General features: G+C 38.2%; 1 pseudogene; it reads right to left on the bottom strand.

Annotated features, from left to right (window-relative positions):
- LOC137726262 (flavonol synthase/flavanone 3-hydroxylase-like) lies at positions 1-26,766 on the bottom strand (annotated as a pseudogene).
- Positions 26,767-27,213: the final 447 nt, after the last annotated feature.

Genomic DNA, 27,213 nt, shown 5'->3' with positions numbered 1-27,213 from the left:
TCATTTTTCATTAAAACTAAAGTTTAAAAGGGGATGCTTGTTGAACTTACAGTAAACATACTAGCCATATTTCTTGGTCGTGTACTTTGGTGGATTGTCGGCGTTCACAAGCTGTAAATTAGGACCTACAGCGTGGCCTGCTTGCGGCTCTAATGATACTAGCCATGACATTCTTGTCTTGTCCTTGTTTACGGTGGTTCTGTGCTGGATACCCTTGTACTTTCCATTGCTCATTATATATATCACCACCATTAATTAATTATTCAATTAGGTACTTAATTAATTGACTTATTTAGCTTAATTCTAGGTGACTTTAAAAAAAAATGAGGTTTGGGGTTTGGTCTATTGCTGATAAATGCATGGAAGTGACAGAAATTTGGGACCATTTTCTGTAGGAGCACCGTAATACACGATGGAATGATTCATTTACAGTACCACCTAAATATGTTTGTCTGCTCATGTGGGACCATGATTTTTCAGGGTCAAAGTAAGGTTGAATCGAATACTGTTATTTCAAGAGTTCGATCATGGACTACCAACTCCGGATGGAGCTGTATCAGAGGGAGAAGGGTGCCACCATCACTCTACTATGGGACCCTAGGCGGAGTCCTAGCGACTCCACCAGACGACCATACTTGTTTTGCAAGACACGTGATGTGATCTGGATATGGACACAATCAAATCCTATAAGTCTTAGAGTCCATACAATCTAGGGATAGGCATGCTCCGCAAGTAATCACAACTCCTAAGAAGATGCAATATCTACTCACTAATATCCTCTAGGATTCTCCTGGCTTAGAACGAGGATTCTATCATAAAAATGTCTCTCTCTTGAATTCTCTTGCCTACTGCTTGACTCTAATATTATTCATTAACTTGACTATCAAAAAGCCTTTTGTAGGTTGCTTAGGTTTACTCAAATTTGTGCCCAACCGCCGCTCACAGAGGTGCATAGATTTGGTTTCAACAATTGGTGCTTTCATTAAAAGAAAATCTATATGCCTCTCAACCAGACCACTTTGCTCTATGGATACCACGTCCAGAAGATCGCTGTTTGATCAAACCATATACCCGAATAGAGAAGAAACCTCTTTCATCGACCAGGTTTGGGACAACGTCCTGAAGGTACACACATCAGTAAAAGTAGTTAAGAGGAACCTGCAAGTCGGAGAAACAGTGAAGCTCACTAGGCTGAATGAAAAAATGAAAACTGTAAAAGGTACCTTTATCCAATTTGAAAATTCTACTGTTTGCGCTCCTATAGGAATGACAAATTCACAATAGTTGATCTAGGAAGCCCTCCCAACAGTGTAATTGATAAGACTACGGGAAATTCCAGGACCACTGCCTCCCTAATACCTAGGCATGAAGTCCATCCAGGCATTAATCACATAAGGAGAAGATAATAATATTTCAAGAAAGCGCAGAAGGGAAGGAAAATGACCTGGGGAAAACATTGGATGAAAGATCCCTCAACCAAGCGATAAATTGTTTACCCACCATCCAATGGCACTCTCACCATCAAGCTGCAAATCAAAGACACAATGGTTGGCAGAGTTCTAATCGATAACGGGTCGGAAGTCAACATCCTCTTCAGGAGGCAGCTATAATGATTAGCTTCCTAGATGAAATCAACTTATGAAGGTCCAATGTCCAAACGCTTAATGGAAACCCGCTTAACACTATAGGGACAATACATTTCATGGTTCAAGCAAAACCATCTGAACATCTGATGACTTTCCATGTGATGGATAATTTGCCTCTATACAACGTTATCCTTGGCCGAGAATGGTTACATGCCATGGGAAAAATCCCCTTTAAAGACCCATCTCACTACTCCAAATTGATGCCAACCAAAAAAAGGTTCAATGACAGAGAAACTGAAGGACTTGTGCCGACGGATGAAACCCTTGTTGAAGAAAGAAAATCAAAACCTTTACAGGTCTTTCTAAGTGACCTAAAACAAAGTAAATCTCATACGAAAAAAATGTAATTTGATTCCCTTCCCGAGATATATAGGCAGTCCTCTTCGAACCCAATCGCAACACCACTGTTTGTGCAAAGATAAGTCCATGGAGAAATTATCTCCAAACGCCCCACCATAGGCTTATCGTCAAAAGTGATCCCTGATGTAAACTTTTACATACATCATATTTTCTTTAGAACTACATCAGTGATTTGATTTTCCATCTCAGAAATATGTAGGCAATCCTTCTCGGATTCAATCACACCCCTTTTGTCAATCAATTTTACTTTGATCATGAATAAAGAACATTTGTTTGTCTTAAATACATATTCGTTTCTTTATTTTTTCGATGATGCAGGGAGTACCCTACTCGTTCAAAAATAGGGCCCAAACTTTGAAAACTTCACATGAATACAAGTCTAAAAACATTCAAAGTTACACTGTCAGAGGAGCTTTCTTTAGCCCAATCCATCTAGAATGGCTAGCAGCTTGTTAGACTCAAACATGAATAAGTGTGGTAACAACTGGTAGACTACGGGCACGGGAACATTGCACCTTAACCTAGAAGTTTAATGCACCATCCGGTCTCCGAAATGTTTATGCAACCAGCAAAGTTGTGGGTTATAACATTCCAAACCCGGGCCCTACACATTCAAGGGAATAGTCGAAAGGGCGATTTGGAACTTATTTGAGGGTGGCTCTGAAATTCGACCCCAAGTACGACTACTTCTATCCCAGACTAACTTACTAAGTCAAGTAAGCTCTGCAACACCAAGTGTTAGTAGATTTGAAGGGGGCATTTAGATTAGGCAATCCCCAAGAGGAATTTTATTCCAATGGAGCTCCAGTAAGTGAAAATTCTTTGGTTAAGCCAACTAAAGTAGCCTGATCAGAAACGCTCATGCATAGGGTCTAACAAAAGGATTCAAAAAGCATTTTCGACTCACATGTTGATGACCATGTATCCAAAGAACTTTTGTGGAAGATTCACTAGAAATAAACACGCAATATGGACCAGGGAAAACTCATTCTGGCACCACGTTGCAAGTTTTGAGGTAATCGACCTCTGCTTCTACGATGCTATTAGGCACGATTTGGACCTTTTATATCTGATGAATGTATTTCAATAAGTGTAGAAGCAAGAGTTTTCTCATGGGTTTAATGTCGTCGAATTCCTAATACCAGAATAATGTGGTATTCCAGATATCACGATGAGAATACTTTATGAATACAAATCTTGGGAGGCAATGTTCCCTGAATCAATGTTTCCAAGAGGAGTTGATGAGCTATGTCCCAAACCTATACTTGTATCCGCTCCGCCACTTATTTCTCAAATAAAGTTCGTTTACTTTAGAGAAATTTATTGGATTAAGATTTTCTCCCCAAGTAGAGAAAGAAATGAAAGAAAAAGCTTAGTATTACGACAAAAAGTTTGCGAAAGGGACATTCTCCCTTCCTACTCAGAAGCAAGTGCAAATTAATCCTTTTTCGGGACATCTTTTCCATTGAATGGAGTAGAGGATTCACCAGAGGCATTAGGTGCCGGATTACCTTCAAGATCACATTCCTTTTGCTTCGCCTCTAAATCTGACATCTCATCCAACAAATGTTGCGGATGAGGAAAGTCTATGTGTTTGATCTCCTCATAGATTTTGAAGACGCTTAAACCCTTAGGGTGATCTTTCTAGGCGTAATCGGTAAGGAGTCTGATGTCGAACTCCTCTTCAAGTAACCTGTTATGATTTTTTTGGAATGCATACATCTAATAGGAATACCTGTTAGTAAGCTACTAAAGGTTCACGATGGGCTTGTTATCGTTGTGATCGACCTCTTGGCATAGATGTTCGACCTCTTTTTTTTATGAGCTTCTTGCTTTTTAGCCCAAACATTTTATTTTGAAGCTAACACACGCTCCGACTCTCCTTTCAAGACAATAAGAGCCTAGTCCGCCTCTGCCTTGGCTTGCCTCTTTTACCTCAGCTCGTCTCTAACCTTCTAAAAATTTTCCTTGTAATCCTTGGCCTTTACCTCCTTAACAGTAGCTAGATCAATCTACCGAATTATCTCTTCATCATGAGTGGTATTCAACACTTGTTGCCTGGTATACACATTCTTTAAGTTCTTATGATTGGGATAACAATCGTTGTTCTGTCTCTATCTGTAATCCATTTAAGGTTTTGGATCCGTTTTACTTGTTAGAATAGGGCGACCTCCGTCCACACATTAACCTAATACAAGGGGCATATATCAACAAAAAGAAATAAAGGAGAGAAATTCAGGTACCTCATTAACTCCCGTAGCACCACATCAGGACACCTTTAAGAGAAGTGTAAGCTACCTTGAAATTGGTAGTGGTAATCGCGACCTTAAGTAGCGCCCGAGCATAATATGTGTTTTAAAGACCATTGACATCAAAAGGCAGAACAACTCGATCAACTAAAAGCTGGATCACAAAGGAAAGACGAGCTATTCCCTTGGACCATGATGGGGAAATCGACGGAGGGCCATACTAGCAGGAAGGTTCATATATAAGCACTTACAAGGGATGGACGAAGGTTGACATCGAGGAAATGGAAGGCAGATCGATTTCGTATGGCATGAATATAAAACTTACTGGAAGAACCAAAGAAAGACAGTAGGTTCTGACTTTGACGATCGGGGCAACACCACAGATAAATGGATAGGAGGTGAAGCAGATGCCTCATTTGCTATAGATAGAAAGGCAAATACAGTAAAAGTTGGTGGCACCAAAATAGTAACCCACCTATTTCTTTGAATAGGGGTCTCTTCCTCTTCTCCAAGACCTTTAGAGTGGATGTTCCTAATCAGTAGTTGGGGCTCAGGAGTCGCAACCAATGAGTGAGAAGAAGAACTGTTAGGATGCTTCCACTTATTTAGGACAAGTGACAAGGTCCATGCTAATTTAAAGGAACGAGTCCTTTTATGAGCACTACGAGCATTAACCCACTCTAGCTTTTTTATAGGGAATCTTGAATAATGAAATGTGTCTATATCTTTCCCATGGTTGTCCAAGTTCTTAATGGAGAACAACAATTTCCAATTGCGATAAACGGTCAGAAGACGAAGCTGGATCTATAGTCCGCTAATATCTCCTTCCTAGGCTCCGTTAACAATTAGTATGTCTTTGAACCAATCCTTGTCATGATAGGGGATGTTTTGAATGTATGTCTCCCAAGCCATACTAGATATAGCCGCAAAATAATAATGGTCATCTGTAAACACGAAAATTCTGTATCGAATGAAATGAGAACACGTGTACAAAGTAGATTTGTATTGATTGTAGGGTTACAATCTCTGTTTACAATTTTCCTCTGATTTAGTCTTCAAATTTGATGTAGATGGTTGATTGTTGATTCAAGGGTCGCGATGACTTGATCTCGGGTGAACGATTGAACGATTGCTTCAAGTTTTAAGCTTGAAAACAATAGATGGCCTTTGCTTCAAAGATGTGGCAAAGATGATGTTGATGTAGGATTTTGTTGATTCAAGGGTCTTGGCGACTTGATCTTGAATTAAACATCGTTGCAAGTTTATGAGCTTGCAACAAAGTCTTGAAGGAATTGGCACGAGTGCTTATTGATTCTTCAAGATGAGTGCTTTGGCTTTGGTCTAGAGAAAGCTTCAGCTTTGATTGAATGTTCTTCGAAGAGAACTTTGGTAGTGTATTAATCTTCAAAGATTTAGCAGATGTTCTTCTTAATGCAAGAATTTTCCGACCCCTATGCTTGTAGGAAAACCTTGTATTTATAGGTTTCTCAATGCTTGCCTTTAGGTGGATTTGGCCTTTATTTGTGTCTTGATTCGTCCATGGGAGAATTTAGGCATGTTTTGTGTTAATTTCAGCCACTTTACTCCTTTGGCCGAAATTATGAGGCCTTGTTGCCTATTTTGTGAGCAATATTCAATTTTTGCTTGTTTTATGAAGATGCCTTAACTTTCTTTCTGGTTTTAGGACCAATCTAGACCTTAGGCATGTTTTGTGTTAATTTCAGCCACTTTACTCCCTTGGCCAAAATTATGAGGCCTTGTTGCCTATTTTGTGAGCAATCTTCAATTTTTGCTTGTTTTATGAAGATGCCTTAACTTTCTTTCTGGGTTTTAGGACCAATCTAGACCTTTTCCCTGAATTTAAAGGGTGTTTCTCCCTTGTGCCCTTTTTTGGGAAGATTTTATACTTCCTTTACTTGATTTATGCCACAGGTCATTAACGACTTGTCCATTTGTGACGAGTCATATGCCACGTGGAGTTTTGTGATGCACCTTTTGTATGCAACGAAATTCACATGTCTACAATTGCCCCCAATGAAGAAATAATTTGTGAAAACTAGTTTATTTGAACAACATCTATGCATGCAATTAATAATTAAAGGTGGAATCATGCTTGTATGCACTTAAAAACAAAACTTTACCCATGAAATTCAAGGCTTAGAAGTTGTGGTGAACCAAGACTTAACTCAAATCTTAAAGAAAAGAGTCGAGAAACTTTTACACCTTTGAAGCACCTCTTTGCATAAGCAAAGGCTAATCACCCAAAAGAGAGAGCCTTTATTCCTTACTTCTTAGCTCTATGGATTTGTTGGAGGATGATGGTTGAATGGATTCTCCAAGTTCCCAAGAAAGGGAACATCTAAGTTTCCACACCAAGGAGGGACTTGAAGAAGAGATGAGCAACCTTGGAGGAGCATTGACACTAGTAAATCCCCTCCAAGGGGGCCGGCCTCCTAGAGACAAAAAGAGAGCTTTTGTTCTCTCCAATTTCCCCAAGAAAGAACCCTAATGAATTTTGGCTATAAAGTCCTTTATATAGTCACTTCACTTAAGTGACAAAAAGAACCAAAAATTTTCATTCATGATATGGCTGGCCTTCTAAAGGCTTTGGGCTGTTTAGGCCCTTTTGAGTCTTTAGTCATTAAGTTGTCATACAACTTAAGTTAATGGGCTTGACGGTTCTAAGCCCAATGGGCGTTTGATTAATTAACATATTAATTAATCCTAGTGGTATGTCATGGCTACCCAAGCTAATCAGAAGAGGTGGAGAACCTATTTAGTTTGGGATTACAATGCAACACGGTCTTTCTCTAATACAATACTCTTGACCACATTGTTTGGTTTGATAGTTTATTCATGTCTACTATCCAATGTGATTCTCTTACTTATATGATTACCTTCAACATGATTTGGAACGACTTCCTAAATCTCATTCATACTCTGGCCAGAGATTCTTAATCATATCATACATAATTCTCCCTCAAACGATTTGAAGGTTAGAGATCCATTGTTGTGCATTCACTTGCCTCCATGGCTAAGTGGCTTAACCCTAACTATGTTGTGGACACTCTTTGACGGAGTGACTTTGACATAGTTAAAGATCAAGGACCTAACCATAAGACTACTATGATGACTCAGGTCAAATGACTACTTTGCATTATCCCAACCATGAGTTTTCATGTGACATGAGTATGAGAACTCCTTGTTGATCACGTTCAGTAGACTCATTATCTATTGAGCACCTATATGCTTGTCTTGGTGCCAATCACACCAATGACTCGAGGCCAGTCACTCTCTCTAACAGAAGACATAGCACGTACTGATATTAACGGACTTTCAATGCCTGATAAGTCATATTTTGCATGCATGTATATCTTTCTTATTTGGCGTTTTTGTATTGTTTTTGGATTAAACTAGTTGCATTTTACATTATTTGGTGTTAGTGTGCAGTCAAGTGTGTATTTGGATCAAAGGGAAGGCAAATGAAGTAAAAACCATTCCTTTTGATAGCTGAGCATTATTCCAAACGTGGAGAGAGTTCTTGGGAATTAATTTGAAGTCCAAATATGAGGAATCTAAGACTAATATGGCGGAGGGAATTCAAGAGAAGATGTGATTAGGAAAGTGGTGCATTGGAGTCACATTGGGTGGTTCTAAGCAATGCAAAAACATGCGGACACTTTGTTATTCCACATAACTTGTGCCGTGTAATCCCTTGCCTTGTCCAACTCCATTTTGCACCAAGAACACCCATTCCCATTAACTAAAACATTCAGCCATATTTCCACCAAGAAACACAATCATGTCATGAAAATCCCATGTGGTTCCAAGTCAGATTATGCACTTCTAAAACATCAAAACATGCATTCACATGCATGTTCACAACCTAACTGTGCATTCCATCACCTTTCTCTATTTCATCTTTGCAGAAATCCACATGCATCTCAATTAAACATTCCATGCCATTTCCAGCTCCCTTATGCACTTCCACCACCGAAACAAATCACCTTTGCATTTCCAATTCCTTCATGTTCATCCCGTGCACTCCCATACCCAATTTCAGATTATTCTAACCAGTTTCAGATTGTCCACTCCCTTGTGGCAGACATTGCACATGTAGCTTGGATTAAATAAACCACCTAGCTGCAGATCATGTCCATGCTTTGCAGGTATCACGCCAGAAATCCACTCATCCAACCATTTTCATGCATTTCCTACTCCTTCATGCCCATACCGTGCACATTCATCCCCTTCTCAGCATTCCTTTCACATGGAATCTTATCAGCTTGCACATGCATTCTGATTGTTTTCCATCATTAGCCACATTCAGAAATTAACTAAGAAAGACTCACTCACTCACTCTCTCGGATTGGATTCCATTACACACACCATTCTTGCTCCACTTCCGTCCATTATCCTCACTCATTCTCCCTCTCCATGAGAGTAGTCGACATTCTCCATTCCATCACAGAAACACTCCACATCCTCTCCCTTTCACAGAAACGGTCCACATTTTCTACCATTCACAGAAACTGTTCTTGGCATTCATTCCATTTTTATTCACCCATAGCCGCTCCATTTCACCCTATTCTCTGTCCATTCACTACCCATTTGCTCTCCCCTTTGCAGAAAACATACCAAGCGGATCTAATTCAGTTGCATCATATTTGGAGAACCAACCCCGAAGGCCACTCCTCAAGGACTTCAAAATCAGTTTTGCTTCAAGGGTTTATTCTTCTTAATTCCATGTTCACTCATGTTATTTATTTTTATGTCAAATCTTTGTAAACATGAAGTGTAACTAATCCTCCTCTAGGGATTCGATGTAACCTTGCAAAGTTTGCCATGTAATTAAGTTAGAATGCTCAGTTTGTCCATCTATTTCTTGTTTCATTCTCTGATTTAATGGTGATTTAGTGTGTTGATTTTAATGTTTGATCATCATTTGACTTAATCACTAAGTTGTGTAGCCAAGATTAGAACACACATCATGCATAATCTTGGTAGATATGTGAATGAATGAAGGGAGTGTTTAGCACACATCCTGCCGAGTTATTCCCTTTGGTTTATGAAAGTTTCTTGTACATTACATAATCTTGATTATGAACCAAAGTTGCACATCACAATTAGGTTCATGATTAGAGACATTTGATCAAATCCACACATCATATGGTTGATCATATCCAAGTGAAACAAACTCAAGAAATAGGTAGATGAATGAGTACAAACTAACTTGACAAACATGGACTTAGTTGAGCAATGGTGAAACCGAATCCCTAGCTTCATTTCTATTGATATTATCCCATTACATTAGTTCACTCTCTCTAACAGAAGACATAGCACGTACTGATATTAACGGACTTTCAATGCCCAATTGGCAATCCTATGATCATGAACGTTTAGGATATGTATACGAAAGAAGATGGTTTCATGAATCTAACTTCTTTAGATCACATTCTCCCAATTACATATTCCTTAGACTTATCGTTTAAGCATATAACATTTATATGAGACGACTTTAAACAATAATCTTTGCCCTTTATATTAAACTAGATTAGTTTAACATGTGAAATGTCCGTAAAGTATCATCATATGATTGGCTTTAGGGTAGATTTCCAACAATCTCCCACTTGTACTAGAGCCAATTAGCTTAATCATCAGTGATGATACCTTTTCTGAATTCATTTCAAAAATGGCTGAGTAATAGGCCTAGATAATGGATATCTATATGTTATCCTTAGAAACAACCTTAAGAATAACGACATCACCATTATACATGATTCTCAATCATGTGGTTCAATCTCTTATTTGAGTTCGGATCTAGATGAGACCTTGATTCCCTGGCTTGAGCTATCGCCCCATTAGTGTCGTAGTGTGGGTACACTAGAGATACTTTCTGGTTGGAACTGAATGGAGAGTTCATAGATGAACTTTCCCATCCAAACAACATTGTTGTAAGCTTTTATATGGCGATATATTTTGCATGCATGATGGAACACACTAAAGTCATTATTTATAACATTTCCACCCAAATATCTCTTTAGTCATAATAAAGAGATATCTAATTATCTCCTCATTCAGAATGAAGAGACATCCAACGATGGATACGATATTAGATTCATAATCTAATACATTTATGCTTCCATTGCATTACTCTAATTCTTCCTCATTCTTGAGGAATATATCCTTTAGTATTTCTTAAATACTTAATGACTCACTTGACAGTTGCTATGGTTCTGATCCTGGGCTTGCACTGATATCGTCTTGTATCGATCTTGGTACAACTCATAACAACATTTTTCATACAATATGAAATACGTAAATCACCTTTCTACGTATGCATAAAGGATTCTATTTACGCATTATGTTTCTTTGGGAGACAAAAGGGACATTCCCTTTTAAAAGAGCAATTTCCTAGTCTGATTGGAATTGTCCTTTCCTTTGAAGTTTATCATTCGAAAAACTTCCTACATCTATTGTCTATCAATAGGGATTGAGATAATCCAATTATATCTTGAAATCTATCATTATAGATTTCCATCCCATGTATACTATGTCTCCCATATACATTCCATCATTATAGAATGTTTAAAGTCATAACTTTAACGAAGAAGAATTCCTTTCATTTCCAAAATTAATATATCATAAATATGTTCAAATTTAGGAATATGATTAACTCCCACTAATCTTTTGTAAACCTAGTAAACAAAAGGTTCATTTACATCTTTATGAGAAATTAAACGATTTAATCTTTCTCTCATAAGACTCTTATAGCTTCCACTAGCTTGCTAAGATTCATGATGGATGGATCTCTACAACTTACACGTTTTGTGATTCCTAGTCTTAGACATATATTATCATGATTATCTTGATAATGGTTTCGTAAATCCATATTATGTCCAAACATTGAATCACCATTTAGTTGTAGCTAGCAATCTTCAAATTAACAGAAACCAAGACCACATCAAAGATGGTTTCTTCCAAGTCAACCAATCTCGTTGATTGTAGTCACCTTAAGCTACCAATTAGTTATGAAGGTTTCACTATTTCGGGTCAAATGGTACTATACCATTTCCTTCAGTATATGTCGTATATACACTTAATGTAGTCATAAGGATTTTCATTCTTATTTCTTTTGAATTAAGAGGCGTAACTCTATGACATAGTCATAAAGTTCAAACCATTCAACTGAGACGGTTTATAGATCATTCTCGACTACCTTGGAGCTAGTGGTGTAGGAACTAGATTTTTATATTTGTTGATAATCATCCTGTCTCTCAAAGAACCCATTCTTTGAGTTCTATTTTTTGTTCATTTGCTCTATCTTAGGTAAATCCTATTGTAGGATTACAATGAACTACCCAACAAATAACTTTGTTAGTAGGTTTATAGAAGTGATGTCCAAAGGTTAATTTAAGGATATCCCACAAGATTGTTCTCAAACAAATATTGCTTATTAGCACACAACCCCAAATCTTAACACGATTAAGACTTGTCTTTCTTTCCAACTACATCATATGGAGTCATGAAAAGTTTGGAAGACCTTCTAATTGACAATCATATTGTCGTAGAAGTATATATCCTATATATGGGTAATTGATAACATCCTACGAACTACATCTTATTCGAGTTTGTTCTTCTCCCAATGGAGAAATCCATTATCTTATGATGCTACTTTCCTTGATATCTTTCAAGGAAACTCTTCTAAAGTGTTATTTTTCCTTGGATAAAATCTAAGGAGGTAAATACTTTAGACGTCTTACTCATCAACTTACATTCTTGAATTGTTTGAAACCTTTTGCAAAATATTCGGACTTGTGTTTATTCAAAATAAACGATAGTCCAACCGAGAGTGATATTCTGCGAATTCATACAACATGAGTAGTATTATGTTGTGGACAGGTGCCACTAACATCTAAGAGAATTAACCTCAACAACTTTGTGATTCTTTCTTCTGTACAAAAAAATAACGATTCGAACATTTTGCCTTTATACAATTTTAACAAGAAGGCATTGGATCCGGATCTAATGATCCAAAGCATCCATCTACGACCAACTTGTAATTTATGTTTTAGAGGTGTCACAACTCAGTGGGATTAGTCACTACCTTGCAACCTTTTGGGTTTTAAGCATCATTATATTCTAAATAGTTAACACTACCACATCATCTCTATTATAAAGACAATCAATCAGATTACAATAATCCAATCATTCATTAATAAAGAACAATATTTTGTCAAACAAAACATTCATCCATCTCTTAAAATTATTGTGTCGGAATTAAGTTCCTTATTCAATTTGGAATGTAAAGACAATCTTTGTTTTTCCAATTTCTTTGGTAGTTCATATGAGGAAGTAAGTATTATCTGCTTTCGCAGAGATCTATATTTTATTTACGTTCCAAATGTGAAGTACTTTCTCTTCTCTCATTAATCTTCTACTTCTTATTAGCCACACTTTTACAATGATTGTAAAACATAGTTACAAATACGGAATCAAGCATTCAAGTAGAAGAACCAACTATTTTGAACTATTCAAGAACAATTTACAACACCTTTGAAAGGTGTGTTCTTGATACTTGCAAGACATTTCTTGTAAATACCCCTTCCAAAGTCCATCCTTTCTTAAAGAAAGTTTGTTCCCTTGGAGTTATTTCGCCTTCTTCATTTGACTTCTCCATTGACTACAATAGCCATGGTCCCTTAAACTCCCACTATCTCTCTTGAAACTTATTTCAATTGTGTTATACACATCAAACGATTTTACTTTCAATTCTCCCTTTAGTGATTATACACCTTTAGGGCTTCCATAAACCATAAGTGACACCTAGTAGTATGTGATGGCTACCCAAGCTAATCAGAAAAGGTGGAGAACCTATTCAATTTAGGATTACAATGCAATACGATCTTTCTCTAATACAATACTCTTGACCACATTGTTTGGTTTGATAGTTTATTCATGTGTACTATCCAATGTGATTCTCTTATTTATAAGATTACCTTGAACATGATTTGGAACGACTTCCTAAATCTCATTCATACTCTGGCCAGAGATTCTTAATCATATCATAGAGAATTCTCCATCAAACGGTTTGAAGGTTAGAGATCCCTTGTTGTGCATTAACTTGCCTCCATGGCTAAGTGGCTTAACCCCAAGTATGTCGTGGACACACTTTGGCAGAGTGACTTTGACATAGTCAAATATCAAGGACCTAACCATAAGATAATTATGATGCCTCAGGTCAAAAGATTACTTTGCATTATCCCAACCATGAGTTTTCATGTGACATGAGTATGAGAACTCCTTGTTGATCACGTTCAATGGACTCATTCTTTGTTGAGCACCTGCATGTTTATCTTGGTGTCAGATACACAATGACTTGAGACTAATCACTCTCTCTAAGAGAAGACATAGCACGTACTGATCTTAACGGACTGTCAACACTCAATTGGCAATCCTATAATCAGGAACATTTAGGATATGTATACGAAAGAGAATGGTCTCATGAATCTAAGTTCTTTAGATCAGATTCTCCCAATTACATATTTCTTGGACTTATCGTTTAAGCATATAACATTTATACAGGACAACTTTAAACAATAATCTTTGCCCTTTATATTAAACTAGATTAGTTTAACATGTGAAATGTCCGTAAAGTATCATCATATGATTGGCTTTAGGGCATATTTCCAACACCCACTTCAAGGCGCGTTGTAGGAATGTGCTTGTCACATTTAGAAAATGTGTTTTGAAGTCCTGCCATGTGAATGTTCTAACTCAAGGGTGGACTTGATCTTGAATTAGCTTGCTTCTTCAAGGGCCGTAGAGGCATATTTCTTGAATTGCAATAATGAATTTCGTCAAGGGCCGTTGAGGTGTATTTCTTGAACGAAACATTTCTTGAAGGGCCGTTGAGGGTTGGTCTTAAATAGAGGTGATGAATTTTGTCAAGGGCCGTTGAGGCGTATTTCCTGAACGAAATGACATTGTTTCTTCAAGGGCCGTAGAGGCTTGATCTTGAAAGAAATTTTTGAAAATGGATAAATCGGCACCTACTTCATGTGTGTATTGACTTTGCATAATTGTGACAAAATACATGCGGCACATTTTGAATTTTTTTTCTGTGGTTGCAGGAAAAAATGTTTTTCTTCCTTCAATAAGAATCCCCTTCAATTTTGGTAACGAATGTGACTTCCTTCAAAGTGTTGGAAAGCTTTTGTGATTTCCTTCAAGGTTTTGGAAATATGTAATGCTTATCCTTGGGTGTGTAGGATGTGCATTTTTCACTTTCCCTTTTTTCTTTTCTTCCCTGTGGCAAGGAGGACAATTTTTCTTCCTTTCTTTTTTGATCCCCACGGCAAGGGGAAAATTTTTCTTCCCCTTTTTTTTTTTTTTTTTTTTTTGTGTTTCTTATTTTGATTTCCATGGCAAGAAAGGATTTTTTTTTTCCTTTCCTTTTTTTGATTTCTTACAGCAAGGAGGAGCATTTTTCTTACCCCTTTTGATTCCCCATGGCAAAGAGGTATTTCTCCTTTCCGTTTTTGTTTTGTTTTGGGAAACATGTCATCTAACTTGCACGCCTAGTTTGAGGTTGATTTCTCTTTAGAAAAATTCTGTAAAAATAGGAGAAACATAGCTTTATCCCTTATATTTTCAGGCATATACCACATGCCACTAGAAAAAATCGGGAAGGCCTTCAACTTTGCATTGTCCTATAGCTGCGTAATCTGGATGGGAAAGCAACTTCTGCGGGAATGATTTTGAAAACTAGAAAGTTTGGCTTTAGGGAAAATTATGAAATTTGGACACAATGATCCTCAGCCACTTAGCTTCCTTATGCAATTAGCCCTGCATCAAAACTTTTCCGGAAAGTTAAATTATTACCAAAAATGTCCTGCCTGTGCAGATTGGCTGAAACTTGCCCTTTTTTTTTCTTTTTTGCTTGGAAATTGATTCCTTATTTTGGTGGGAATGTGCTTCCTTGTTTTGACTTTCCCTTTTCTATTTGGGTAAATATTTCCCTCATAGCATTAGGAAGCAATATATCCCTATTTATAGGACAATTGGGTGTGCATTTTTTTCACACACAATTGCTTGTCATGGGCTACCTTGAAGCTTTTGTCGTGGGTTTGCTACTGCCGTGCCCTTTTTGCAGCTTGGAGCTTGTTGCAATGCGTCACTTTTAGTATGTGGGGTTCTGCAAAAGACTGCAGCAAGTTTATGCTGTGTAGTGCCTTTTGGTCACAACTTTCCTTGGTGGTGACGTTGTCGTGCTTCTTACCACTGCTTGGAACTTGTTGCAGTGCGTCACTTTAACTATGTGGGTTTGTACAAAAGACTACAACATTTTTACGTTGTGTAGTGCTTTTTGGTCACAACTTTCCTCGGTAGTGACGTTGTCGTACAGTGCAAGAAATTGCTTGCGTAATCGCTGCGGGTTGCATAGTGCAATTGCGTAGCATTTTGGTTTTCTTTGCTACTATAGCACACTTCAAAGGACCAACTTGTAGTTGCCTTCTTCGTCGTGTAGTGCAAGAAACTGCTTGCATAATCATTGCAGGGTTGCGTGGTGCGATTACGTAGCGTTTTGGTTTTCTTTGCCACTATAGTGTGCTGTGAAAGAACATCTTGTAATTGTCGTCTTTGCTGTGATTGATCAAGCTTGTGGCTAATTTTCTTTTATCATCGTGACTTCATTATCATTATCCTTCAACGTTCACATGGTTCGTCTTGCATGACTTTTGTTTTGGCGAAATAAAAAAACATTTTTTTCTTGCCGTGCCCCTATGCTTATGTTGCCTTATTTGTTTTCGTTGCAACCATGGTATCTTTCAAGTACTTTAAGAACAATACCATCACTATTCTTGCGAAGGAAGGCAATCCGCAAGACAGAGGAACTACATTGAAGCTTTGCATTATGTTAACTGGCCCTAAGGCGCTTGTTCTTCCTACTAAAGATAACCTGATGCACATCAAGTCGTGGTCTTCTGAAGTGTCTTAGGAGGTTACGGATTTTGGTCAACCAACTCCGAAGAAAAATGTGTGTACATCAAGGATTCTTGGTGATCGTATCCGTAGCGGAGCTATGACTTGAAGTGGCGCCTTGTCAACTACTGGAGAAGCCACCTATGTTGAGTTTTAATGAGAGTGGCCTAAAGATGTCTTGAGCTTATCCAAAGATATGCTTACCAACGTGGGCCTTTATCACACTGTGTACGCATATTTGTTTAGCTACAATTGTCATCCTTCCGTCATTCATGCGTTCTTCAAGAATTCGTGTTCAGTAACCAACACACTTCGCACAGCTCAAGGGGAGATGTCGATTTCACTTTAGGATCTTTACAAGATAAGAGGTTTGTTGATCCAGGGGAAATTTTATGAAGAGGTTGGTCCTAGTGTGGAGGAGTTTTCTCATCGCAACAACCAAGGATTGCTTGTGAGTTGCCGCTATTTGTTTTGGGCGTACCATAAGCTTTCCTAGAAGGCTAAGGGTAAGTCAAGCGTGAAGATTTTTTCATGGAACCGATTTTGGCACTGGGATGCTATAAAGTACAAAAGGCATTCGAAGAAAAATGGCCGCAACAAGACAACTAAGCTAAAGGAAGACTTGGATTAGTCAGGTGCCATTGGTCCAGCTAGATGCCGTATCATTGCTAAGATGAGAGCATTTGAGGATCTTGGCATAGCGTTAGAGCATTTGAGAGAATCTTACCTAGCCGTTTTCTTAGCTTATTGGCTTTGTAAGTTTGTTTTCCCCAAATACGACGTCAACTTTATCCATTATGGAGTCTTCAAAGTTGCTAGCAAGATGGCTGTAGGCGAATCTTTTGGCCTTGCTATTCCAGTTTTAGCCAATATTTACAATGGCCTGAGTGTTGTTTCGAACTCGGCAAGCATCAAAGATCATGTCGCGGTACTTCCTTACCACTATATGTAGGGTTGGTTGGGTAAGTACTTTGGCATTCATTTTTCTTCATTGACTTTAGACAAGCCAAGGCATTCTTACCAACTTCAGTTAAGCCAGGGCCTTTGATGACGAAGTATTCTGGCGTTTTTCCGCGAAGAGTCTTGATGATTCACAAGCGCAAACGCTGTTTAGAAGTTATGATGGCTTGAGGATGGACCACCTAGTGAGAGTTGGCTTGGGGCTGCAAGGTCTTGTAGATGACTCGTAGCTTTGTTCCTCTGACTTGTCTTATCTTACGAGTCTTTGCTCTGGGTATTTTTCTTTATGGTAAGGAGACTGATGCATCATTCAGCCATATAGCCCTTATCGTTTCAGCAGGTAATTTGGTTTTGTCTAACATGTGCTAGGCAAGCTGAAGGAAAATATGCAGCCGAAATCCTTGCAAGTTGTGCATATGCATTAGGAGTCTTGTACCCGTGCATGTACAAATGCTTCTATTACTTTGCTTGCCAAAGATGAGTTTAAGAGCAATCCAATGACCCGTGCCTACGTAGGTCAGTGGTCAAAAATGGACTGTGATGACTTGGGTACAGTAAATGGTACCAATTCTTCTCATTCACGCAATAATACGCCAAGATAGGGTCGTTCTTCGGTTTCTGTGTAGCTGGCACCTCTTGATTTTGCGAGTGTAGCGTATTTTCAAGATGGACCTAGGGTTTTAGCTCATCAACGTCCGTGCTTGCCTTCTCAACAATTGGATGCTTCTGAAAAGGTGGGTGACGAAGTTGATTCGCACAAAGATGAACTTGTTCTGGAGCAGCGTCAACAAGTTTTGAACAAGCGACCGTGTAAAGGTGCTTTGGACGACAATCATGCCAATTTTCATCATAAGAAGAAGAAAGTGTGTAGTCTTCCTCAATTTGACTTGGCGAATATGGGCGCTCATTACTTTACGGAGATGTTGTTTGGAAGCAGTCCACCTATAAATTAGGAGATTGAGGACCCACCCAATGTAGAGCTTGCTTGGAATCTGCCAAATTGCCCAACCTTGCCGTGTGTAAGTGAAGGGACGCAGAAGCCTGTCATGTGTCCAACTCCTTTGCCAGCTAACTCTGAGATCTTTCTGAGAAGACCGAACTTTAATGGCACTGAGCATTTTATCCATCGCATCAAACTTCGCATGGCCATGGATCTTAAAAGCCATATTGAGAAGAGGATTTTCAAGTGCCCATTAGAGGACCTTGCTTTGCTCGAAGAGGTCTTGTCAAAGCTTGTTTATGCGATTGACAATCTTAACGTTGATTCCTCACTCTTGAGAGTCAAGATTGCCGTACTTATGGCTACATCAACTGAGTATTCTTCCTTGCATGCTATTTCCTTGCAAAAATTGAGTCCAGAGATTAGAGCTCAACAACTTACGGCAATAGACTTATCAATTGCCTAAGTTCGGTCTTTTCAGCAAGTTACTACAAAAGGTTATCAAGTCATAGGGACTTCTTTGGCTTCTATCTAGGGATGGCTAGAAGCATTGGCACGTGAGCGAGAGCAGTTGGAAACCAAAGCGTCTCGACTTCAAGGTGTTCTCTCGGAGCAAGAAGCTACACTTTCCCAGCATCAAGAGGAGATTTTACGCCTAGAGCAAGAGAAGGGTGCGGTTATGGAAGTGCCAATCCTGTCTTTTACTAATGTAAAGACTTTGAAGACTTTGGAAGGTTTGCTTGAAAATCGTCGCCATAGTTTTAGAGACATAGCTTTCAAGAATGTCTTCCATTTTTATGCTTTAAGCCTTCTTTGCTTTTGCTTATTTTTGTAATAAGGCTTTGTAGCAAATTTTTTTTTTCTTTAAAGAAATAATGTATTCATATTTGAATTTGCTCTTTATTCTTCAAAGTGTTTGTGTTTTGTTGTTGATGTAACTGTACTTGAAGTTTTGACGTTTCAAGTTGCCTACGTACCCTTGGTTCAAGAGGGATAAAGTCATGACGTAGTTCAAATGAGTGATGGATGTTGGCAATTTTAATGGTGATTTATGATGGTGATTTCTTTTTTATTTTTTTATTTTTTTTTGTGTTTTGTCTTACATAGTTTATGCTCTTGAGGGCCAGGAGCGTTGGGTGTCACCTTTTAAGCTTGTGTAAACAAGGAGCGTTGTGTGTCAATTGGTGTCGTTTGCAATTTAGACTCATGCAAGTGATGAGCGTTGTGTCATTTGCAGTTTTGGCTTGTGCAGGCAAGGAGCATTGTGTCGCTTAGAAGTAGAAGCGCTTCAAGAATCTACCGTTGATGGGGCCAATCTTCAAGTCGTTTTCTGCCACGATTGAGTAGGCGCCATTGATGTAGACTTCTTATATTATGTAAGGTCCATCCCACTTTGATGTGAACTTGCTTTTTGTCTTGTGAGTTGTGATGATGGGCCTTCGTAATGCTAAGACAAGATCTCTAGTTTGGAAAGACCTTGGGTGGACCTAATTGTTGAATGCCTTGGATAGCTGTGCTTGGTAGCATTCCAAATGTTGTTGAGCTTCGAGCCTCTTTAATGTGGGGATTTGGTAGCATTCCAAATGTTGTTGACAGCGTTTTGTTGAATGCTTCTGCATGACCGTTGGTCGAAGCATGATACATAGAAGACTTGTGCTGCTTGAACTTGTATTTGTCGCAAAGGTCATCCACGTGTCGGTTGGATAATTGTTTTCCATTGTCAGTGATGATGTAGCGAGGCACACTATATTGGTAGATGATATGCTCCTTGATGAAGCGGACGACAGTTTCCTTCTTGACTTCCCTTAGAGGTACGACTTCAGCTTACTTGCAGAAGTAAACCATTGCGGCTAGGATGTAGGCCTCTCCGACAGATGATTTTGGTGCGATTGGTCCCACAACGTCCAATCCCCATGCATTAAATGGCCATAGAGATGGCAATTCAAACCGTTAAACCCAATAATTGTGGATAACCACCCGAATGGAGCGGATTTGGATATGAAAATTTGGTCATATTATGGATATGGGGAAAACCGTGAACTTTAATCAGTTATGGTTTTGGATATGGTTATAAAGGTCACCAATCCGTATCCGTCCCTAAATCCGAACTGCATAATATATAATATATAATATAATAGTTTTTGTAACATATATATATATATATATATATATATATATATTGTATTTGAGTGAAGTTATACCATCATTACCATATTCATTATTCACCGCATAATGTATAATATAATAGTATTTCACTCAAAAAATATAATAGTATTCAATGAACCCTATACTATATTCTTTATACGTCAAACGCTATACTATATTCATTATGCATCAAACATAATGCTTATGGGAGATATCAACAGATCACATCATCAATGTTTTATTCAATGTTCTTATATTTATACCCTACAAAATTTATTTATTGTTATGTTTTTTATTTTAATATTATTAGACATGGCTATTTAATGACAAAATTAATATTCACTAAATTATTGTTCGCCAATTGGATGAATATAATTTTTTATGAAGATGGCCATAAAGCAATTAGACATGGCTATTAGACATGGCATTTCCGTCCCCAAACCGAGCCGTTGCCATCCATAAATGGCCATAAAGCAACCGTAGGGTGTAATGGCTTGGGCGGTTGATGTATGCAATTAGCGTGGATTTGGCAGGCTTGGTACCTTTTGGCGTGCTCTAGGCAATCCTTTACCATGCTTAGCCAATAATAGCCCATTCTTTTGAGCTAGAAGTGTAGCTTTAGTCTAGATTGATGTGCTCCGCATACGCCTGAGTGTGCTTCTTCCATGGCTTGATTGGCCTATTCCTTACCTAAGCATCTTAGAAGTACTCCTTCAAAAGAGCGTCGGTAGAGTGTTTCTTTGTAGTAGAGGAAGCAGGGCACTCATCAACGTATTTCAGAGCGGTGTCTAGGATCGTCTAGAAGCTTTTCATGCTCCACGTAGTCAATCAACGGCTATCTCCACTCTTCAGTGTCAACTGGAAGTACTGAGGTGACGTTTGTATCATCTAGTAGCATTTCAGTGATGAGCAGGATCACCCATCTTTGGCAAACTGGCACGTCTGCAACTTCTTCTTCTCCTAGCGCCATACTTGAGGCTAAGTTAGTGAGAGTGTCTGCTATTTGATTTGATTTTCTTGGCATATGTTCTAGCGTCACAGCCTCAAACTTTAGTAGTTGTTGAGTTGCTAGCCGGAAGTACGGGATAAGATCATCTTTCCTCACTTCATATTCAGTTAAGAGTTGATTGATTATGAGCTTGGAGTCGCTATACACTTCTAGCGTTGTGATTTCCATGTTAATCGTCATTTGGAGTCCAATAATTAGCACTTGGTACTCAGCAACGTTGTTGGAGCACAGCTCGCTTAGTCGGAAAGAATAAGGTAGTATTTATCTTTGTGGTGACATGAATACTATTCCTGCCCCAGCTCCATCTGCTCGTGCGGATCCGTTGAAGAACATTGTCTATGTCGGGAAGATGTCGACGTGGAACACCTCTTCTTCAGGCAAATCGTCTGAGATTTTCCAATCGGCTAGGATTGGATGATTGATAAAAAAAAGTCTGCTAGCACTTGTCCCTTGACAGCTTTAGCTGGAACGTAGATAATCTAGTATTGATTAATAAGCAACGTCCATTTTGCTAGTCGCCCTGTCAAAACTGGCTTGGACATGATGTATTTGACCGGGTCAGCTTTGGCAATTAGGTGGATGGTGTAAGCATGCATGTAATGTTTAAGCTTTTGAACAGCAAAGACTAAGGCAAAGCACATCTTCTCGATTGGTGAGTAGTTGAGCTCGGCATTAGTGAGGGTTTTACCTAGGTAGTGGAGTGCTCTTTCCTTTTGGTCTTCATTTTCTTGTGCTAAGAGTGCTCCAATGAACCATTTTGTGCAGCAACGTATAAGATGAGAGGTTTTCCAGGCATAGGAGCTCCTAAGACAGATAGGCTTGCCAGGTATCTTTTTATGTTTTCAAATGCCTTGCGGCATGTATCATCCCATATGGATGAAGCGTCTTTCGACATGTATCATCCCATGTCGACTGAAGGGTTGACAGCGTCCAGCAAGGTTAGAGATGAAGCACTTAATGAAGGCTAGCCGTCATTGTAGACATTTTAGCTCATGTAGATTTTTTAGCTCAGACATGCTTTGAATAGCTTTAATATTTGATTGGTCTACTTCAATGCCATGGTGTTTGTCAATGAAGCCAAGTAACTTCCTAGAAGTGATGGCAAATGTATACTTCAACAGGTTCATTTTGAGGTTGTAGTGTTGTAGTTTGTCGAACACCATTCGTAAATCCTTCAAGTGATTGGATCTCTTCTTGGTCTTGACAACTGCATCGTCTATGTAACATGCTACATTTTTGTGCAACATGTCATTGAAGATCCTTTGCATTGTGCATTGATATGTAGCTCCGGCGTTCTTCAAGCCAAAGGGCATTACCTTGTAACAGTAAATACCTACTGGAGTGCAGAAGGCTATTAATTCCTCATCTTCGGGAGCCATGCGGATTTGATTGTACCTAGAGGAGTTGTCCATGAATGATAGCGCCTTATAGCCAGTGGTTGCGTCCACCAAGATTTTGATGAATAGCAAGGGAAAGTCGTCATTCAAGCAAGCATCGTTGAGGTCATAGAAATCTACGCAAACACGTATTTGTCAAGATTTCTTAAGGAAAAATGACGATGTTGGAAATCCATTTAGGATATTACACCTCTCAAATAAAGCCTACTTTGATCAACTTGTCAATCTCGAGGATCAAACGATGGTGCAGATCAGCGTAGATATCATGACTAGGTTTTCACCAGGCGTTACAGTCGTCCAAAATATCAAGGTGCTCTTCAATGAAAGACTCACCTTCTTCTCGATTATGAACTCTTGTCAAATGAAGATTATAGGGGGAGAGCTTAATTGGTTTGGACTTCTTGCTTTAAAAACACATGAGAAAAGATTCAAAAGAAAGGAAAAATTTTGAAATAAGTACATATAAAAAGTTGGAGTTTTTTTTTTTTTTTTTTTTTTTTTTTTTTTTTTTTTTTTGACAAGGAAAGTTTGTAGTGGAGTGGAAAAGTAAGATTTGAGGATATATAGGCATCATTTGGTGGAATCATCTAACCATTGAATTCAGATCAACTTGTCTTGGGATCAATAGATCTGATAGCTAGGGGATAAACAAAGAATATCAGAGAACATTTCTTGTTTCTCGTGCACAAGCACAAACGTGACATTTCATCATTACGAACTTTATGGCATGTTACACGAACGTACATGTCTGAATTCAAAATGATGCCACATCAGTGTTAGAGGTCACCTCACATTCATGAAGACTAAACAGTACGTATTCTAGCTTACTCCAAAAGGTATGGTCTCTGGTAACAATCCATCGTCAAGGGGAATGGGTTTCCTCTCAAACGGATAGTTAGGGGAAATTATGGGACCATGATTTTCCAGGGCCGAAGTAAGGTTGATCAGCATACTGTTACCTCATAAGTCCGGTCATGGACTCACCAACTCTAAGTGGAGCTGTATTAGACGGAGAAGGGTGCCACCATCACTTTACTGCAAGACACTAGGCGGAGTCTTTGCGACTCCGCCGGATGACCGTACTTGTTCAGCAAGACACATGGCCTGATCCAGATATGGACACAATCACATCCTGTAAGTCTTAGGGTCCTTACGATTTAGAGTCCGTACAATCCAAATATGGACACTAGGAGGAGTCTAAGAGAATGCAATATCTACTTACTAGATATCCTCTAGGATTCTCCTGGCTTAAAACAAGGATTGCATCCTAAAAAAGTCTATCTCCCACAGTTTAAATACACCTATCTAAGGTTCACCTACGGTAACGCAATCTATAGACTTGAATTCTCTTACCCACTGCTTGAGTCTAAAATCATTCACTAATTGGACCATTAGAGAGCCTTTGGCCGGCACACCCCCTCCCCCTAGCCTAAGGCTTGCTCACGGTTGTTTTACTGTTTTTCAGGTTGCTCAGTTTTACAAGGATTTGTGCCCCACCACCGCTCACGGAGGTGAGTAGATTTGGTTCCAACAATTCATGTATATGCATTGCTGTGTAAAAATACAAATTTTATTTGGGTTTTTATAAATTTAGAGTTTATAATTTGAGATTTTTGAAGGGTAAATAACAACCGTTATAAAAGTCTAAAACTTGTTAAGAGTTTGCTTGTTTGTTTGTTTTTTTTTTTTTAGCAAACAATATTATTTACACTAAGGGGGAAATGATAAACTTAGACTCATAATAAGCTAGCAATACCACTAGACCGTGAGTTTAAAACTTCTCACTTATAAATGAAAGAATACCACTAGACCATGAGATTAGTTGATGGACTGAAGAGCATTAGGGATGTTATAATTACGTGGGTTCCTATTAAATAGTTTATATAAACGTACCTTCATCTGATAACGAATGTGAATGACAAGGTCATTAGGGATGTACTTAATGTCGTGCCACTGGCCATCTCTGCAGGCTTGGAGGCCTTGAACATCGTTGGGGACGAGAATGGTGACAGTTGACATGTCGGTATGAGCCACCACTCCAAGGGCAAAATCCGGGCGAGGACATGGTGGGTAGTAGTTAATTTTGAGAAGGTACTCCAAGTTATCACCACCCGCAGCCTTCTTTAACTCCTGTCCTTCAAGCCCCAACCCTAAAGATAGCATCTAGAACAACTTGTCCACCACCTTGTGCTTAGCATACTCCTCGTTAGCTTCCCTGTACCCCATCAAATTGAAAATAGTTAATGTTTAATCACTTTCGCATTCACTCCAATATTGTAAAAAGGAGAGGTGTTAGCAATGTTACATCTATGTGATAAACGAAGGAATAAGAGTGGCCCATTAGAATAAAAGAATATTTTTTCATTTTACTCATTTGTTTTTTTTTTTCCTTAGGAAAAAAATTACTTTTAAATTGTTACTCATCATAGGAATCCACCGCCTACTCTAAAAATTAGTTTAACTTTTTTATCTTCACTTTAACAGTACTAAGGAGTACAAGATGATATTTTTTTAGTATAGTGAAAATGACATCTTCATATTTTTGCTAATATTATTTTTTTTTCAAAGGAAAAGGGATTCTTTTCAGATTCCTTCAACCAAATCCTCTCTATCAATCAATTTGGACCATTAAAATCTGATCCAACAGCTAAAAATAAGAAATCTCTTTAAAAGTTATAATAATTTTAACCGTTAAAAATGATTGATTAATAGGAAAGATTTGATGGAAGAGATCCGAAAATGATCATTTTCCTTTTCATAAAGCCAGGCTTGGAAGCAAAAGCCTCTGTGCACCTGTCGTTGATAATGATTTGGCATTTTTTTTCTGTCGATGATAATGGTATGTTAAGTAATCACAAAAAATTAAAAAATAAAAGTGATAGTGTGTTGTGTTCTTGTCGTATTACTTTAATGTTCTATACTAAAAAATTATAAATTAAAGTGATAGTGTGTTGTGTTCCTATTGTATTACTTTAATGTCCTGTACTAAAAAAATAAAAATGAAAGTGATAGTGTGTTTGGCATTTTTTTTCTGTCGATGATAATGGTTTGGCATTTTTTTTCTGTCGATGATAATGGTATGTTAAGTAATCACAAAAAATTAAAAAATGAAAGTGATAGTGTGTTGTGTTCTTGTCGTATTACTTTAATGTTCTGTACTAAAAAATTATAAATTAAAGTGATAAGTGTGTTGTGTTCTTGTCGTATTACTTTAATGTTCTGTACTAAAAAATTATAAATTAAAGTGATAGTGTGTTGTGTTCCTGTCATATTACTCTAATGTCCTATACTAAAAAAATAAAAATGTCCCCATTAGATAATTGAACTCAAAATTTTCAACTATTGCATGGTATTTTGCCCTGTACTGTATACTATTTTTTAATTCACCCAGTAATCTTCATTAATAAACAAAATAACGTGTGAAATTTGTCAAATTGTAAATACATCACGAACTAAAGAAATTATGGCAATTGTATACCTTTCTATCATATACATCCATTGATAGTTGACGAGTCCGACTAGAAGTGCCACATCTGACAAGTGAATCATGACATAGATCATGCTTGTGAAGAAAGTTGGAGGAAATATTTGTTCAAACTTGCATAGCTTCAATAATATCGTCGCATAACTGTTTAACATCAAACTTGCACAAAGATCTTGCAATTAATTGAGAAAAATATCTTGCCAAGACCATAATCGGCTTCACCACATCTTCAGGCAAGAGGTGTCAAATTCCCACTAGGAGAAGGCATTGAAGTATTACATGACAATCATGACTCTTGAGGCCTGAAAATTTGCCTCCATCTACGTTTGTGCAACGGCCGATGTTTGAAGCATACCCATCCGGAATCTGTATAGAAGATAGAAACTCCAAAAACTCTTTCCTCTTATCAGGTTTCACCGAAAATGATGCAAGATTCTTTCTAGCTATGTCTCCGTCCCTCGTCATCCATAAACTTGGCTTAATGCCCATTTTTTCCAGATTGATCTGAGCTTTTATTGTGTCCTTTGTTTTTTCCGTGATGTCCAGTAGAGTTCCAATCAATGTATCAAACACATTTTTCTCAACATGCATTACATCAATGTTGTGTCTCAATTTTAATTTGGACCAGTACGGGAGCTTGAACAACCTCGTCTTGTGTGTCTAGTTCAGATGCGTGTCTGGTCTTGTCCTATTTACATATTTGCCCCACGAAGCAAAATCCAAACGATTCATCTGAGCCAAAATTTCATCTTTGGATCATTCTCTGGGTCTTGGCCGAAGCTTTGTGCTGTTGAAGAAAGCTGTCTTCGTTGTTCTATTCTGAGAGGTCATTTTACACTGCGACTCATTACATACAGGGCATTTATCCAACACTTTATTCTTTTTGTAAAGTAAAATGCAATTATTTTTACACGCGTGAATTTTTTCATATCCTAATCCAAGACCACTTAGCACCTTCTTCGCACTTTTATGATCTGTAGGCAAGTAATTATCCTTTGGAAGCATCATCTTGAAAACCCCCAAAAAGTAATCAAAACA

Source organism: Pyrus communis, chromosome 15, assembly GCF_041283825.1.
Source record: "Pyrus communis isolate YQ-2024b chromosome 15, ASM4128382v1, whole genome shotgun sequence".
In the NCBI taxonomy this organism is placed as follows: domain Eukaryota; kingdom Viridiplantae; phylum Streptophyta; class Magnoliopsida; order Rosales; family Rosaceae; genus Pyrus; species Pyrus communis.
Note: the sequence above shows the minus strand (reverse complement) of the source record. Positions and strands in the feature narration are given on the sequence as shown.